The 17,365-nt window shown below is 38.7% G+C and overlaps 1 long non-coding RNA gene across 2 annotated transcripts; it reads right to left on the bottom strand.

Annotated features, from left to right (window-relative positions):
- Positions 1-11,878: 11,878 nt before the first annotated feature.
- On the bottom strand, positions 11,879-15,858 carry LOC120382964. 2 transcript variants are annotated; one of them, XR_005588299.1, is made up of 3 exons: positions 15,776-15,858; positions 15,322-15,422; positions 11,879-12,493 (listed from the first exon to the last, which is right to left on the bottom strand). It is a non-coding gene; the product is annotated as an uncharacterized LOC120382964 (long non-coding RNA). The 2 variants fall into 2 exon arrangements; XR_005588298.1 differs by having other exon boundaries at positions 15,322-15,428.
- Between the last annotated feature and the right edge of the window lie 1,507 nt (positions 15,859-17,365).

Below are 17,365 nucleotides of genomic sequence, written 5' to 3' on the forward strand. Positions count from 1 at the left end.
ATTTTACATGCCATAAAGTTTGGTTCCTTTTTCATTTATTTTAAATCCGTTTTCTAGAAAAGGAGAGTTAAGTCCTTTGGAAACTATGGGCATGAAAAGCCATGCCAAATGTTTACTGTATGAAGGAGGGAACATGGTAAATAATAACTCTATTAACTAGGCTGATAGGGAGAGCCAAGTGAATGATTCACAGTGAATATTTTATCCAGTTAATTTTGCCTCTTTTTCTGCTCGGGGATTTGTTTATTTTCTCTGTGTACATGCACTTCTCCGACCTCCCCCAAACTCTACAGATTGATTGTGAGCGAGTCTTGCAACAGATCAGTGTGTTTTGGTTAGTTGTGAATGGTGGTGTAGGCCACAGGGTCAGAGTGAAATTCCATGACTGGATGACTAGGATAACATCATCTAATGGTTGGGATCCCACCCAGTAGAAGACAGACATGCAAAAAAAAAAAAAATAGTCCTTCCATTATGCATCTGATTCAGTGCCAGCAGAAATCACTGGGAGATCCTTTCATGATTTCAATGCGGGTTGAATTGATCCCTATAATATCAAAGCTCTAAAAACTCCTGACGCATGACTTCACACCAAACAACCCTAATTACTTGACTTCCTGCTTGTTGGATGGAGCTCTATAGACTTTCAGCCCTAAGTGTGCAGCAAACTATCTGGCTGTTCAAACAAGCAAATCATCTTGAAACCATAAGCAGCCCCTCTCTCCTGGGGGAAGGGAATCAGTGTGTGTACTCTTCAGACTAACACAGCCACCACTCTGAAACCTCTCAATTTCAATGCGTGTTTCAGAGTTTGTTGGAGCCTGATTTTTCCAAGACGGGGCTTCAGAGGAATTAAGCATTCAATGTGCTTTGCCTGTGTGATCAATTTACTCTTCCAATGAAGTGGTCTGTGTGTGGGAGTGGTTTGGAACCCTGGGTTTCCCTTTGCTTCTAAAAGTCAAAGATCAAAGCATGCATTAACTGTATTGCCAGCTGTACCCTTACACATGCCCAAAATTCTGACCTTTCAATTTTAGTCAACGTACATCCATAGGATCATCTCAGTTCACGATTTATACTAAGTCATGTGTCAGTGAGTAGTAAAGGGATTTACAACAGATGAAGACAGTATACAAACTATTGTAGGTCAAAATACATTGGAAAAATTGGAAGCAGAAGTAAATGTAGCATAAATGAACATACAAGGTATTGAGCTGATGCCAGAACATATATGAGATCTAAGTCATTGTTTTCTATGGTCCTGAGCCAAAAATGTATAACATGCCAGATTGGTAAAATTATGAATGAACCATTAAAAATAGTAATCAAGTTTGTTAAAGAAAAAGAAATCTGAATGTTATTACTTTGATTCAAGATTAAACTCAACATAAATGTCAATGGGAAATGGAAACCTTGCAATAGCTAGAGTGAAATGCAGAGAATTTCTATAGATGTATTCACAAAGTAAAACTTTTACTCTGGTAACATCTAAACCTTCATTTTCCTTTCAATGTGTTTTCCCAGCTCCCCATTTATATATAAACTGACTGCACTTATGGTTTAAATTCACCCATCAAGACACCACAATCTATTGAATTCTTTAGAAATCATACTTACCTATCATTTATTTGCAGCATAACACACTGGTCCAACTCTACTGTATAAAGATATGCTTTAAATTACGTGTTTCTAGTTGCAAACTATATGAGAAATATATGCGTGCTTCTAAGCATCACCTGAATTCCCTCACCACCCCACCCAGTTCATACTTAGAAAAAGCCAAGAATCAACAATCCTAGTTCTGGGATGTTTGTTTTATTTCCAAAATTCCTTGTGATCAATAATAAAACAGAAAGCCTTTTGTATGTATCTTCAGTACATCATGAAAGCACTGAGTTTTGTGAATTCTGATCTTAGAGACTTCAAATATGTCATCCATCCATTCTTCACTACATCTTATTTTTTACATTTGAAAAAAAAAACCCACTTAATAAGTGAATGTATTTTTTGGGTATTGCATTCCCAACACATTGGCAATATTCAGAATCAGGTAAATTAATTTCAAAACTCATTCCTTTGGTTTCCATAGGAGTTGAGGGCACTTAGCACCCACTAGGATCATACACAGATGAAAGCTTTTAAAAATATTTTGGATCAGGTCCTCATCTGGTGTAAACCCAGGTAGCTTTATTGACTTTAATGGAGCTGTACTAATTTGTACCAGGAAAGGATCTGACCCCTTGACCTTTATTAACAAAAAATAATCTGCAATCAGTCTGATCCTCAGTAAAATGACAGCCCCACGACTAGTTACAGTTTCCAGATTGATCATTTTGAGTCAAAGTCTGCTCTCAGTTACAATGATGTAAGTTAGGGGTTAGATCTTTACCCCTGCACTGGCCCGTTTGTGCCATGTAAGAGGGCCCAAGAAACATAAAGGGTCTGAAAATGTCCATTTCCATGAAGGGAGGATTGCCCTTGTGCAGGCACTGCAAACACTGCCTCCTGAGGCATTGCAAGTGCCTTAGTAGGAATACCCCCAGGGCAGTGCTGGGGCGGGGCTGCAGCATGCAGGACTGGAAATCTTCCAGGTAAAGCTGTGGCTGGTCGGGCAGCTGAGGGAGGCTGTCACAACTTAGATAGGGCCCCATGGCTTTCAGAGTTATGCTGGGGGCATCTCCGCCCCTCGAGCGGCCCAGAATCAGTAGGGAACAAGGCAGGCGGCTTAAAGCCACATCATAGCCCTCCACCGCGTATCCTCCCTAGCTGCGAGTTCTGTGATTAGCCATAACTAAAGACCCCGGGCTACACTTGGGGTCTCATTGGTACCGTTTTCCATTTCCCTCCTTTTCAGCTGGCTTTGGATTCTGGGTTACACAAAGAGTCTTTCCTCTCCTTCCCCCTCTTTCATTTTATAACAGTATCTAACTGCTGGGGAGACTTTTCTCATGAGTTCTATTTCAGTCTCCTTTACCCATCCTTCTAGTTCCTTTCTTGTTTTTTACATGCACCTTCCGGTCCTGCTTAACACTGCCCTTCCTCACCTTCCTTCCTGTTTTTGTTTGATGTCACTCAGCTGTCATGTCTTGCAGTGACTCTGAGCTTTGGTGGTCTCCGTTTTCTTCTGGGTTGGTCATTTACCCGTTTTGGGAAACCGGATAGCACAGTTGTGAATAATAAATCGTGGCTGGGCTTTGTAAGAGAGTTTAAAGGAGTTTCACAACGAATTCGGGTACCTAATTTCCTCAGGCCTGATCTATGCTGTTAAGATGATTTACCTGCATAAATGTGGGTGCAGGTGTGGGTTTTGATTTTTTTTTTAATTAACATAGTTGTAGGGGTAAAATCTCTAATATAGATGCAGTTATACCACTATAAAGGGGTTTATACCTGTATAGATTATTTTGCTTCGACAAACCAGAGTTAGCTATAGCTGCATAAACTCTTTTGTATTTGTACACTTGTGTTTCCACTAGGTGTTGTTTTTTGTTTTGTTCTGATGCTTTAGTATAGTAAAGTGGCAAAACTTGAGGCTACACAAGCCCTTGGATTCTTTTGAAAATCCCAGCAGTTTTTGCTCTCTGGTTCCTACAAAATGCAACTTGAGTTTTACTAATTCCAAACAGAATAATTTTAATTGGAAAGAATAAGCAACTGGAAAGATGTAATGAATCAGATATGCTAATATCAGCTACCAGCCTACTAATAAAATCACTGGCTGTCAGTCAGGAGGGTGGGAGTAGGTGGTAGGTGGTGTTGCTTTCACAGCAAAAGAGAAATCCAAGGAGATACAGTGCAAACTTCTCTTTTATGCCACTTTTACTAGACGGTCCAAAGCTGCTTTACATTCCTCATTAAATAATCTAAATAGGCAAAACTTCTGTTCAGCTGGAGCGGCATAGAAAATAAAGCATGTCTCCAGTGTACCTTCAGAAATACAGCAGAAATGTCATCTACTGTACAGACCAACCCAAGGAGTGAATTCCCAGCCGTAGGATCTGAAAGCTGGGCTATGCATACACATTAATTTCTTATTAGTGTGGGACTGTCTGGAAGATCCAGACAGCTGGCACTGCACTGGGAACACAAGTTTACTCATGTGTGCTGGGCTCTGCACATGGATATGTCATTTTAGGGTTGTGCACGAGACCTAGCTTGCTTATACTAGTTTGCAGATGAATGTTTGGGAACAGCTGCATTTTTTATCTTCAGAGAAAAGAAACATTGGAAATGTAAGAGAAAAGATCATGAAGTATTTGAGTTTAAAAGATGAATGTTACATAGATTTTGCCCCTATCAGATACTGGCATTGTGCTTTTAAATTCTGTTAGACTATATTCAGTGTTTAATAGGTTCAGATTATTATCACCCAAGCCTCAAATAAATCTGCAATTACTGTATTGCTCAGGTGAAAATATCTTGAATTCCAATCAGATGCCAATTACATGACTTTATGAAAGGACTTTGAATCTGTATTTCCAGAAACCCCATACACCCAGTGTTTGCAATATATTGTTATTTAGCTAATTAAGATTAGTGATTATGGGGGAAAAGGGGAAAAAACAGGGCATCTTCTAAACTGATCATTCTCTAGAGTGCTTCCCCCTCCCCCCAGATCTGCTATAGCAAAAGGATACAGGGCACTATTCAAAACCACATGGATAATGTTGATAAGATCTCCCCTTTTATCTGCAGCTGTTAAAACCAGTAAACATCTGAAGCTGTCAGTGCACCACCAGCATAGGATGAAAACGTAAATAAAGGAAGCTGACTAATCACTGAAATAAGAAAAAACTCTCTGAAGCAAGGAAATAACACTGGATTTTTGTCCATGTGACTGAAACAGAATAAAGTACAAAACAACAATACACAAATAAAAAAAACAGCTGCACCTCATTTGCAGTCTTTCTAAGCCAAATCATTTTAGTCAAACAAGGTGTAGAAAACTAACAAACAAGACAAACAGAAGCTTGGTGGAAGGGTCAGAGTGTCATTAAAGAAGTTTGCTTTCAGATTAGCGGTGATTTCCTTTCAATCTGTTCAGTGTCCCTTTTTGAGAGTTTACTCTGTTGTGAAAACACCTTTCATTTGTGGGCATGAAAACAGATTAGAATGATGCTACTGTTTGTAGAGCACATCATCCGTAGATCTGAAACTGCTTCATACAGGTGGGTATGCAATTTTAAAGATTTCTTCGTCGTCTTTCCAGTGGCCTTATGCCGTTTGTGGTGGTGGGACAATTCAAAGTGTGGGGAAATAGAATTATTCCCATTCAAATGACAGAATCCCCCAAATATGGCATCCTTGCAAAATACAACTGAAACGCAAGGAGTTAAAAAAGCTAGGAACCAAAGTTCTGGGTAGCTGTATTATAGGCATATCCTATAACCCCCACTTGGTTAAGTGTATTAGGTTGTTTAGCTTTTACTTCATTTCAGGCAATTCCTCTTTATCCCTAGGAATCCAGTCCCCTCTGGCAGCAGGTATGTTGCTTGTCACCTGATGCCTTTTATTCCAAGATGCCATCATTTTGGTAGATCTCTTGTCATTAGAAAAACAATGCAACAATATAGTGATATTAATGAGAACCCTAAGATGTGCAATAGAGGGCATTTGGGAGACAAAGGATTCTAAAAGCAGTCATGTGTTAATTAAACAATCATTAGTGCTGTAAGAGTTACTTGTTAAGAGGGTGTTTTATCTTTTTCTTTCTGGGTGTCGCTCTTTCTTTCAATCTGGATACTCTTCGATAAATTGTGCAGTCCTGGCAGGTACTGTTCAAATCAATGCACTAAAAACCTGACCTACAGCATTCTCCCCTAATTAGAGCTGGGTGGGAATGGGATTTTGCTGCTTCACATGAAATTCCGTTTTGAAGCAGAACAAACAAACAAAATAAAAGAAATTTCCCATGAAACAGAATCCCGATGACAAAAGTTGTTTACATTAATTGGAAAGGCTTGTTTTGATAAAATGGAAATGTTTCATCCTGATTTAACTTTATTAATTATTAATTATTAATATATTGTATTATAGTAAAAGAAAAATGGAAATGAAGTCATTTCCAAATAGAAAATTCAAATGTTTCAGTCAGTCAATTTTGTTGAACTCTACACATTTCCACGTGTGGATGAATAAGTATTTTCCAGCAGAAGAATGTTCCACTGGAAAATTTCCAACTAGCTCTATTGCTAATATAGTTGGGAACAGAACGCAGGTGTCCAGAGTCTTGTGCTTTATCTGACAGACCATGTTGGGTCCGTACGGGAAAGCACCATTATTGGCAACCTGTGTTAACAGCCCACTCAATAACATTTCCAAATTTACTGAGTGCAGCATGGTTCAAGGTCTTCTTCGAGGGCATCGGTGTTTGCACGTTCACTTAAGTCCAAACAGATTTGAGCAAGACAATCATCTTCAGAGAAGTTAGAGCTTCTTTGCTAATTGGGTAAGTCGGGTTTCACTGCTATCCATTCTGTGAGTCATTCATCAGGATTGCAATGTGTTATCATCAGAAGCAATCCTGATATTTTAATAACATTATAATAATCTCCTAGGCACAATAGAGACTGTATATCACATGCCCACTGCACGTTGTATCATGCAACCTTCATTTTAATAATGGGTCTGTAGAACCCGTTAAAAAAGTAGAGTTACAAATATCTGTTTCACCGAGTAACTCATTAATTGCTAAGGGCTGGGTTCATGCATTCAGCTGATGGTAAAATGGAAATATGTTAACCGCACTTTCGTGGTGACAGATTAGCTCAGCTAATCATATTGAATTGATCTTCTAAATGGTTCCCTAATCCATCCATCTGTGTTTGCCTATTAACTCTCCATACCCCATTTTATATTCATTCAACACCCATTAATGCCTGGGACTGAAATGGTTAAAATACAAAAAAGCCGGTCCTCCTCTTTGCCTTTCCCAACCTCATTACATTATTTCTCTGCATTTCGAAGAGCCACATATCCCTCCTCATTTTAGGGGCATTCTTGGAAGCATAGTGAGGTGTGTTATGAAGGGGGTTTGCAATGGGATTATGATTCGATGGATTTATTATTATGGTGATAGTGGAGCGATTAAATCAAGCTGAGCTGGATGATGAAGAGCCTTTTCTACATGGGTATGTACGTTGTATATAACATATCTGTACGCCAGCTAATGTACACCAGTGTAGCTCCAGTTAAAATCCATGGTCCATGTGAAGTGCGTCGTGATGGTGCTTTAGTCCATTCTCTGCTCTGTGTCATGTTACATACACACTTCTATAGTGGCTGCTCCTGAGCATTAGGGTTTTCTTTGGCTAGAACCAATTATTTTATTAAGAATGGTTCCTGCGACAGTCACAGATAGGGTGACAAACTTTGCTTGCTGCTCAGCATGTAAGTATCCTTTCACCTAATCCTTGATTTCATCGGTGTGCATTTGCCCTTTGTAACTTGGAACTAGTTCACTGCTTTGGCTTTCATTTGTTTCGGTATGTCCCAAGCAGCCACGCTATTTCTGTCAAAGCCAAATGCTTGGTATTCCCGCTAAGACCTGGTCAACTTCCAGTTTCTGTTAAAAGAAAAGAAAGTAATAACAAAGACCCAGACTGACAGATCTTTTTCCAGACAGACATGGCATTATGGGAATAAAGGTTTACTGATATGTGACGTTTCACACACACAGAACTATGTCAAAGGCATTTTCATAACTTCTCCCCTATGTACATTTCTCCAAAACATCACAAGCCACTTTTCTTTATAGACCCATGGGGAAAAAATACCCGGCAATGCATGTGTCAACAGGTGAAGTCTAAAAATTTCATTGGAAAGAGAGGGGGAAAAAAAAAAAAGCGTGTAGTGATGGTGGTGGTGGGGGGAGCAACAACAGCTGCAAACAAGTTTGGAGGAAGTCAGTGGAGCAGTTTCCATCTGTTTCATATGCTGAAAAGTTTTTATAAGACTTGGAACTCAAATATCACTTATATTTTGGGGAGTGAGCTATTATTGTATCTCTGATTTTAGACAGCACAGCAACAGTTACCCTGCCTCTGCCCTCCCAAAATAAAATAAAAAAAACCCTTCCAGATTATTTTTTTCTTTAGCAACAAAAAGAACTCCACGAGGGGGATTTAATATAGCCAAGGTGGGAATGTTGTGAGATCTGTTATTCTATGTGCCAGCAGCCATGGAATGGCCTGTTCATTGCGAAAAGCAGAGCTTTCATCCTTCCGCCCAAGGGAGCTGGGGTTTTCCAGCTTGTGTGTGACATTATCGTAGAGTATTCCTGCTTCACAGCCAGCGAAGTTGGAGTCTAAAGGCATGTACAGCTTAACAGTCCCTGGCCCTTCAATCCCTGATTGATAAGTGGGACTCTGATAGCGTTCATGATCAGTACATGTGTACTGCCGTGTCTATGTGCAGCCCCATAATGAGATTTTGTAGGTACTATAGTTCTTACCATTATTATTTGTACTGCAGTAGCACCTTACAGCCCCAAGTCATGGATTAGAACCCCATAGTGCTAAGCCCTGGACAAAAACAAAACAAAAAGACCATCCCTGCCCCAAAGAGTTTACAATCTAAGTATAAGACAAGAGATAATGGGTGGAGACAGTCAGACGGGGAAGCACAAGGGAACATTTCTTATTATTGCATATGATTTCACACAATAGTTACATATTTAAGCTTGAAAGCAGTTGATCAGCTGAAAGGATAACCTGACCATTGGACCGCTGCACAAAAAGGTCCCAGTTTTGAACATCCTCTTATTTTGATGTCAGACCACAGACCAAATGGCCAAAGTTCCCCCACTCAGACCTTGATCCAACAAAGCACCAAAACACGTATAATTTTAAGCATGTGAGTCAATAAGCCAATGGCTTTATACATGCTCAATCATAGCCTCAGTTGGGGTATAGCATTCTGGATGGAAAATGCCTCATTGTGGCCCTATTTAAGCACATACTTGTGTCTCATTGAAGATCAGATAGAACTGAAGCAAGTGTTTAAATTCTTTACCAATTTGCAACCTACATGTTGTGATGCTAACACCAGGGACTAGAGCTTTTCGGAAAACTGACATTTTTCACGTGCAGTGATGTTGTAGCAGTGTAGGTCCCAGGATATTAGAGAAACAAGGTGGGTGAGGTAATATCATTTACTGGACCAACTTCAAGCTACACAGAGCCCTTCTTCTGGTCTTGGAAAAGTACTCAGAGTGTCACAACTAAACACAAGTTGGAACAGATTGTTTAGCATAGGTAATTAGCATATATTCTAAGGGACTATTTGAGTTGAATTAGTCCATTAACAAAAAAGGGGGGTTAGTGGGTCATAGATTGTTGTAATAAGCATTAACACAGTGTATTGATTAAGACCATGATTTTTCATGTCTATCAAAGTTATGAATTTAAGTTCCCAGGCTTCTCTTTTGAAGGTTTTGTGCAGGTCTCCTTTGAGAACAAGGACTGAGAGGTCAGACCTGGAGGATATGGTTTTTTTTGTCTTTTATAATTTTTTCTATGTGAGTTTGTTTGAGGGTGTAGTGATTGTCTGGTTTCACCCATATAGTTGTTGCTGGGGCAGTTAGTACACTGAATGAAGTATACAACATGTTGTATAGGACCCATTGATCTTGACTCACACAGCAAAATTAGCTTGCCACATGAACAAGAAAGGGCTCCAGATCTATTGGCTATGCCCACGTGACTTTCTGGTAAATCGAGACATGATGGAGAGTGAAGGAAGTGAGAGAGTAAAGAACCAACCATTTAAGAAGGAAGTGGCCTGTTTGCAAGAACAACAGTTTATTCCTTACTTTGCAAACAGTCCCAGATGCAGCATATGAAAAGGTCACAGAGTCAGACCCAGGTGAGGCAGAGAAGAATCAAGGAAGGAAGATTCACTTATGACTGAGATTAAATTAAAGGCAAGTTTATCTTTTTTCTTCTTTTTAGTAGTCTTCTGCTGTTGTTTATTATCCAAGAGTCAACAGTAGCAATTTTCCCAACCTGGAAGATGAAAACTGGCTGATCAGATATAATGAAAAGCTAATGTAGTGATTTGTTCCAATTCCTGCATCCAGTTGTCTGAGTGCCTGCAAAGCTTCACAATTCCGATGCAAAACAGGAGCATACCAGCAAATCAGGTCCACTAACAGTGTTATTTCTCAGCCAGTCAACTTTTATTCATCCTTTGCTCTTCCTGTGCAGCATGGGTGTATTTTACATATAGCATTCTGCAGTAAGCAGTGCATTACATAAGTGTATTATTTTAATTCAGCTGCTCCCAAAGAACATAAACTACCACAGAACTGATCAATTGAACTAGTCCAGTTAAATTCAGAAAGCATGAGCCAAATTAGAGAGAGAATTTTTCTCTCTCTCACTGTGACAGTCATTCTGCCTAATCTCATTGGATATTGTATGCCAAGGGGGAGGGGAAGAGGATCAGAATTGTTCTGGTTAATGAAAGATAATTTTCTAAACACTCAAATCATGGTGATTCAGATCCAGTTCCCTGAAGGACAGGGACCTTAGACCTTAGATAGGACTAAAGAGACCAGGGTTTCTACCACAAACTCATTGTGTGCCCTTATCCACTCTGTGCCTCAGTGTTCCCATTGGTAACATGAACATAGCTGCAACCACTCTAGCTGGTGTTTCATATCTTTATGATGTAGCTCACGTCAACAGATAAATACAAAGCTCTAAACCAATGAAAATTTCTAAAAAAATATCCATAAAATCATCACATTCATTTCCTCTGCCCAAGCTAAATATTGATTTGTATGAGAGAAAGGAGCATAGAGTTCAAAATCGTATCATTCGAAAATTGAAGAGTCTGTTAATGCCTGAAATTTAAGCGCCATAAACTTATGAGCAAATATTGGAGCAAATCTTCCTCACCAGTCATCTCACTGAAATCAATTGGACAACACATATTAGAAAAGCGAGTAAGATTTGGCCCATGGAAGAAATTAATAAAAATTATGAGGTAGGTTCAGTTCAAATTCTGATCTATTTAATGAAAAACAGTTACATTCTAATGGGAGAATCCCTAGATATCATGATCGTGTGACATGCCAGGTTAATACAGAATTTTATAAAGTATCTCTTTCTAAATCATATCTTTTTCTTATGTGGCTGAGGTATACCCTTCAAAGATAAAAAGGCTTCCTGATGTCTCCCTTTACACTAACATAACTCCAAAGCCTCTTATGTTGATAAGGAACAGATACCACATGCAGTTCTGGATTCCCATTAAGGATGAGCCTGAATGAAAAGTGCAGGTCCAAACACTCCAAAAATGTTTGAGTATAAACTGGGTCATGCCAAAACTCTGGTTCCAGTTGCCATTTAATGTTGTCAAACTATGTTCTGAGTCCAACTTGTGAAGCTCTAATCAAACTCTAAGTCCAATTTAGGATCTTCCACTCCATACACACGGCTTTTCTTCTTATGATCTGGAAGATCACTTTGCACAGGTAAGCCGAAAGAAGGGACTATACTGCATCTTGAGGCCTGATATATTCCACTAGATCAGTGGTTCTCAACCTATTTACCATTGGAGGTCACACATGCAGCTCTCTCTGTGTTATGTGAGCCACATCCACACACACACTATATATATACACACACACTACCCATATGGCCCTGAGGATGTCACATGGGGTGCAGCTGTGTGCTGATTGGGCTGTAGGTTGAGAACCGTTGCACTAGAGGTATGTACACACACACACATATACAATTACTAGCTAGTACTTTTGCATATAATTTGATCTTACACTTCTGAGACAATTTTTTGAAAGATGAATCCACTGGAGAGTAACATACATTTAATTGCAAGTTGTTATGAGCAGTTGTGATCTTTATATATGCATTATTTTACATTTAAACCAGAGTTATATTAAACATCCTTCGAGCCATCTAGATCTCCCAGCTATCTAGATGCATTTTAATTCTAATTCAGCATTTTCTGTTTTCCTTCCACCACACTGTAGGTTGCTTTCTACAAGACAGCAGGTGTTACCTTCAGGACTTGGCTTGTTTTAGGCATGCAGTTTAAATTGCTTTGAAATCAGCATTCTTTGTTCCGTTTGTATAAATGCTTTAACCCAATATAGTCTTAACAAAGAGGAATAGCATCCAGCCACACAATGCCATCCACAAATCATTTTCAAACCGCTTTGCATCCTCTGAGTATGTTTGTCTTCAGTTCCAAGGCTATTCCCAAGCTATTGCTTTCCCCTGAGTCCTATTAGATTCTATTCTTTGTATTTACTAACAGGAAGCAGCACAGGTCTGTCCTCACCAACTTCATTCAGAGGCCCTCTTAATTATTGTTTTTTAAGGCTATTTGGCAAAATCCAAGTTCCTTGTTTCTTTCTTCCTCAGTGTGCAATTCTGTTTCCTTCTCGTTAAATCACCGAATACTGATACTTTCCTGGATGTTGTGGGAAAGGGTTCTGGTTGTCAACCAACTTCATTTAATCTCCATCCTGATTAGCAAATGGAAAAAATAATAGGAAGCACGATTTACATTTTGGTTCAAGTCACCTTGAATAGTGTCAGGAACTCAGCTGGCTCTGGGCACAGTCTCCAACAACCCAGTGAGCTCATGTGGGCCCATTAAGCCCTCCCTATGTGACTGCTGCTCCCTGACTGGACAGAAGTGCCAACAGATCCCTAATTAAGCCCGGTAGCAACAGCAGCACATTGGCTGCTCAATGCGCTTCACACCCACAGCTGCACCAGAGCAGCTTCCTGTCCAGCCATTGCTCCACCTTTTGCCTGCTCCTCTCCAGCAACTCGTCCCTGCTAACCTCTGAACTCCTGCTTCCTAACTCCTGGCTTGTCTCCTGACCATGACTCCAGCTCTGCCCTTTGGTTCTGTTCTGGCACCTAGCTCCACCCATTGGCTTGTCTCCTGACCATGCCTCCAATTCTGCCCTCTGATTCTGCTCTAACCCCTAGGCCAGACACCTGCTCCAACCACTAGATTGCACCACCTGCACCTTGCTGTGTGATTCATTCACTTTTGGGAGGAAATATAAGGTGACTAAATGGTGTTAGAGAAAAGAGTGTAAGAAGCTGGCTGGGGTTTGAGATTTGGTATACATGCTTGTTTCAGACAAAGATAACAAAACCTAATGACTGGAAACTAAAGCTAAAAAACCTGAAATTGGAAATAGTGTGCGCATTTTTATCAGTGAAGGTAATGGACCATTAGCTCAATTTAACAAAGGAAGAGATAATTTCTCCATCACTTGAAGTCTTTCAATCAAGACTGGATGACTTTCTAAAAATGATGCCCAAGTTCAACTACAAGTTTTTGGGTTTGATGAATGAATTATTGGGTGAAGTTCTATGGACTGTGTTATGCATAGGTCTGGCAGAATTTGATGGGTTTTTAAATAATTTCAGCAGATAATATTGGTGTTTATTTTTATGATTTTTTCAAATTTCCATCGATCTACATTTTTCACAGTTGTGAAAATTTAAATTGATAAAAATAAACAATGACTAAAACCCATAATTTTGCACAAGTGTAGGGAATTATGGGATAATCAGACAATGCAGGGGGTGATTGTCAGGAAATAATTATTTAATGACAGACTTTGAAATTCAAAAAGATAAAGATTTATACCATTAAAACACAAGTTGTCAACCTCACAAGTCAAAGTAAACAAAGTAAAAACCCTTCAATCAAACTTCAATTAAGTTCTCAAGCAGATTTTTCTTACTCTGCTTATCTGTAAACTTTGATCATCATCAATGGAAATACTTTTTTTGTGGTTGATAAAATAGATGTTTACTGATGCTTACCAGTACAAATCTAATCCTTCCAAGCCTAGTTATGCAGGAGGTCATATGAGATGATCATAATGGTCCCTTCTGCTTTTATAATATATGAATCCACAATAGCTGAAATGGTATACTCCAGTCTGTCTGATCTATAACTTGCATCATATTTTTTTTCATTCTTACACTACTAAAAGCACTTAATAATAATAATTTTAAACTCTGATGGACTTTCTTCTGCTGATTTCTCACAATCGGCAATTTCTGACCAAGAGAGGCCCAAGTCTGCCACAGCAGCTGCAAGTCAGGATTAAAGGAAATCTGCACATCTTTGGAAGGTCCTGGGATACTCATTATTGCAGGGTGCTTATTATTTGGAATTGAGGTGTATTTCTGGGATTGGGAGGAGGGATAGCTCAGTGGTTTGAGCATTGGCCTGCTAAACTGAGGGTTTTGAAGTCAATCCTTGAGGGGGCCACTTAGGAATCTGGGGCAAAAATCAGTATTTGGTCCTGCTAGTGAAGGCAGGGGGCTGGACTCAATGACCTTTCAGGGTCCCTTCTAGTTCTATGAGATAGGTATATCTCCATATATATATATATTATTATAGCAATCAGAGCTGTAAGACACAGGCACAAAGCATTTCTATTAATCTCTTTCACTGGCAGTAAATTCACTAACAAATTATGAAAATGAAATTCCCTAAGAAGCAAGCAATAAAATGAGGCATATCTATCAAGTGGAATAAAAACTGAAAACAGTCCTTGAGTTTATAGGAACCCAAGTTAATTATTATCTCTATTAATAGTATTCATTATTAATACTAACGAACATCTTATGGAGAACCATAAATGTTCTTGAGAGTTTAAGTCTATAAAACCCCATTACCTGCCTCTCTTTGCAAGAGCTATAAATGCTCATAGGCAATACAAACAAATTACTTCCTTTTTACTAAGATTAACAAGATGAAGAACAAAGTGTCCTTCAGATGTCCCTTAAGCCACTGCCCCGCCAGTTGGATACTTTGAGGGTCCTATCATGTGAGTACACTTGACTTCCATTTATTTTCACAGGAGTTGAAGGCATTCAGCACTTCTCAGTGTAGGGACTTTTAGTTTGTGAAATTCAGTGCTCTCATTGGTTGTATTTCAGTGGATGGAATATACCAATATCAAGTCAGGAGGCAAGGGAATCTCCAGCCCTGTTTCCTTTCCCCCCTCCTACATGTAGGCATCTCAAATTATTGGGTGAATAATTATTGAAAGAGGCCCTTTCTTAGGAGCTCAGACTCAAACATACTGGAAGCTGTATCAGACATCCCCCATCTTGTTCACTGAAGCAGATGACCAACCAAACATTATTAACAGTATTTAATATTGTTCTAGCTCTTCGATTTTTTCAAGACAAAGAGAAATATTAAGGCAGGAAATCTCTCTTTCCTGATCCACTGAAGCCAAAACAAATTGACAAAAAAAACCCCAACATTTTCCAACCCTTAAACATTAACTTGGCAGTTTTCATTTACCTCTCATTTGTATAACCTGCGGAGAGATCTGGACTGGATATGGCCATTGGAATGATTGCTGGCCAGAGTACAGTGTCTGTTTCAAACTTATGCAAACTTTTCTGAAACTCATCAAAAGATAAATCACCATTAGTAAGTCCACCTGTTCTTTTTCCACTTGCATCTAATGCAGGTTTAGAGTTCATGAAAATGTCAAACAATTCCACAAATGGTGCTTAGCTAATTTAATTTTAAAAGTTCAAATGCACATTCTTTTGGTCTCCTAACTATTGACAGATAGATATGTCTATCATATGGGAAGAAATGCTAGTTTGCACTATTGCACGCCATTCTTCCACAATGGGGGTTGGTCCTGCTTTGAGCAGGAGGTTGGACTAGCAGACATTTTGAGGTCTCTTTGAACCCTGATATTCTATTCTATGAACCAATCTTCACATCTCCACCCAGGTCATACCTCACAATAATTACATTGCATTGCCATGTAGAACCAGAATGATGATGATGAATTACATTCCATTCAGCTTCATTTTCATTCCTGCCAAGATCAGGGAGTACGTGGACATATAAAAATGAAAAAAATATTGATTTTAATAGGTACACAAAGTTTTTTAACTCTAAAAAGTTTTGCTTTCTTTTTTTCCTGGAGTTTTAGCCAGAGGTTTAGATACGTTTTTTTAGACCCATATCAGTTCACAAATCCCCAGCCAGAATGACATTTCATGAGAACTTCAGTGAAGCCTCTTGCCAAAGCTTTAAATGTCTAGGGGATTTTTCCTTGTTAACCTCATTGGCTGAGGCAAGGGTCTAAAATGGATCACACAGATAGAACTTTCAGGGGAAAGAAGAAAATACAACCCAGCTTAAATTTTCTACAAGCACTTGCAATTACATCTGTGCAAGATGTCTGCAATATAAATCTGAAATGTATATTGGGTACTTTAAGACTCAAAGCTTCAAAAGTCTTTTGACTAAATCCCTGACCATTTCTGAGTAAACCTGGGTCCCTGTATGATTTTTCAATGAAATCATGGGTAATTTAGTCTCACAAAAACATGTCACTGGAACTGATAAAAACCTCTATATAGTTTTTATAATTTTTTAAAATAAAAAATAATATATTGTTCAAAGTATTTGACAGAAATTTTTACTTTTCCAAAACATTCTCCCTCCCTTTTTCCTTTTTTATTCCCCCCAAAGGAGAGAGAAACCCCATTTTTTTTCCAAAGGAAAATATTTTGATCAAAAACATTTCAATGAACAAATGTTGATCGTGCTTTATTTGGCAAAAAACAGGCAAAAATCAAAGTTTTCTGACCAAAACTCATCCTGAATTTTTGGGTCTGTTCAAAGATGAATTTTAAAGCAGGACCCTGGGGATAAAAATCTATGTGGACTGAAGTTAAAACTAAAATGTTTGCACAAACCCCTGTAATACGATGGTAGTGAAATTTGCCCAGTTCTTTTGTTGAGTTTACATTAGAGCTGTGCAAATAACTGATTTTTTTGGTAGCCAAACCAAAAATATAATTAACCCTCCTCATAAAAAAACAAACAAAAAACAATTTTGGTTTGAACTGAAGCAAAACATTTAATTTTGGTTTTGATTTTTTTTTGGTACTTAAAATAATACACTGAAGTAAAATAGATATTTTGACTTTAAAAAAATATTGAAACAAAAAAAGTTTGGCTATAAAATTTCCTCCAGCTCTAGTTTACATATAGTTTTAATACAGTGCAATGTGTTTTCAAACTGTATCAGTTACATGGTATCTTAGAGTGCGTTATAGTAAAAACGAAACAAGTGAAAGAGAAAAAGTGAATCAGTGTCTTATGGAGTCAGAGGGAGAGATGCAGAAGTCAAAGAGTGACCCAGAACTGCTGAATATCAAAGGAAAGTATCACAAGAGGAGACAGTGTTTGGAGAAGCATGTTGAATGCTGCCCAGCACACCAGGTGTAGGTACCCGAGAGAGCAATTCTGAACTGGATTCAGAAGTGGAGAGGAAGCCAACAATCAAGCTGGAGGATAGGAGACAACTGAAATA

This window comes from Mauremys reevesii, linkage group 15 (genome assembly GCF_016161935.1).
Source record: "Mauremys reevesii isolate NIE-2019 linkage group 15, ASM1616193v1, whole genome shotgun sequence".
In the NCBI taxonomy this organism is placed as follows: Eukaryota; Metazoa; Chordata; order Testudines; family Geoemydidae; genus Mauremys; species Mauremys reevesii.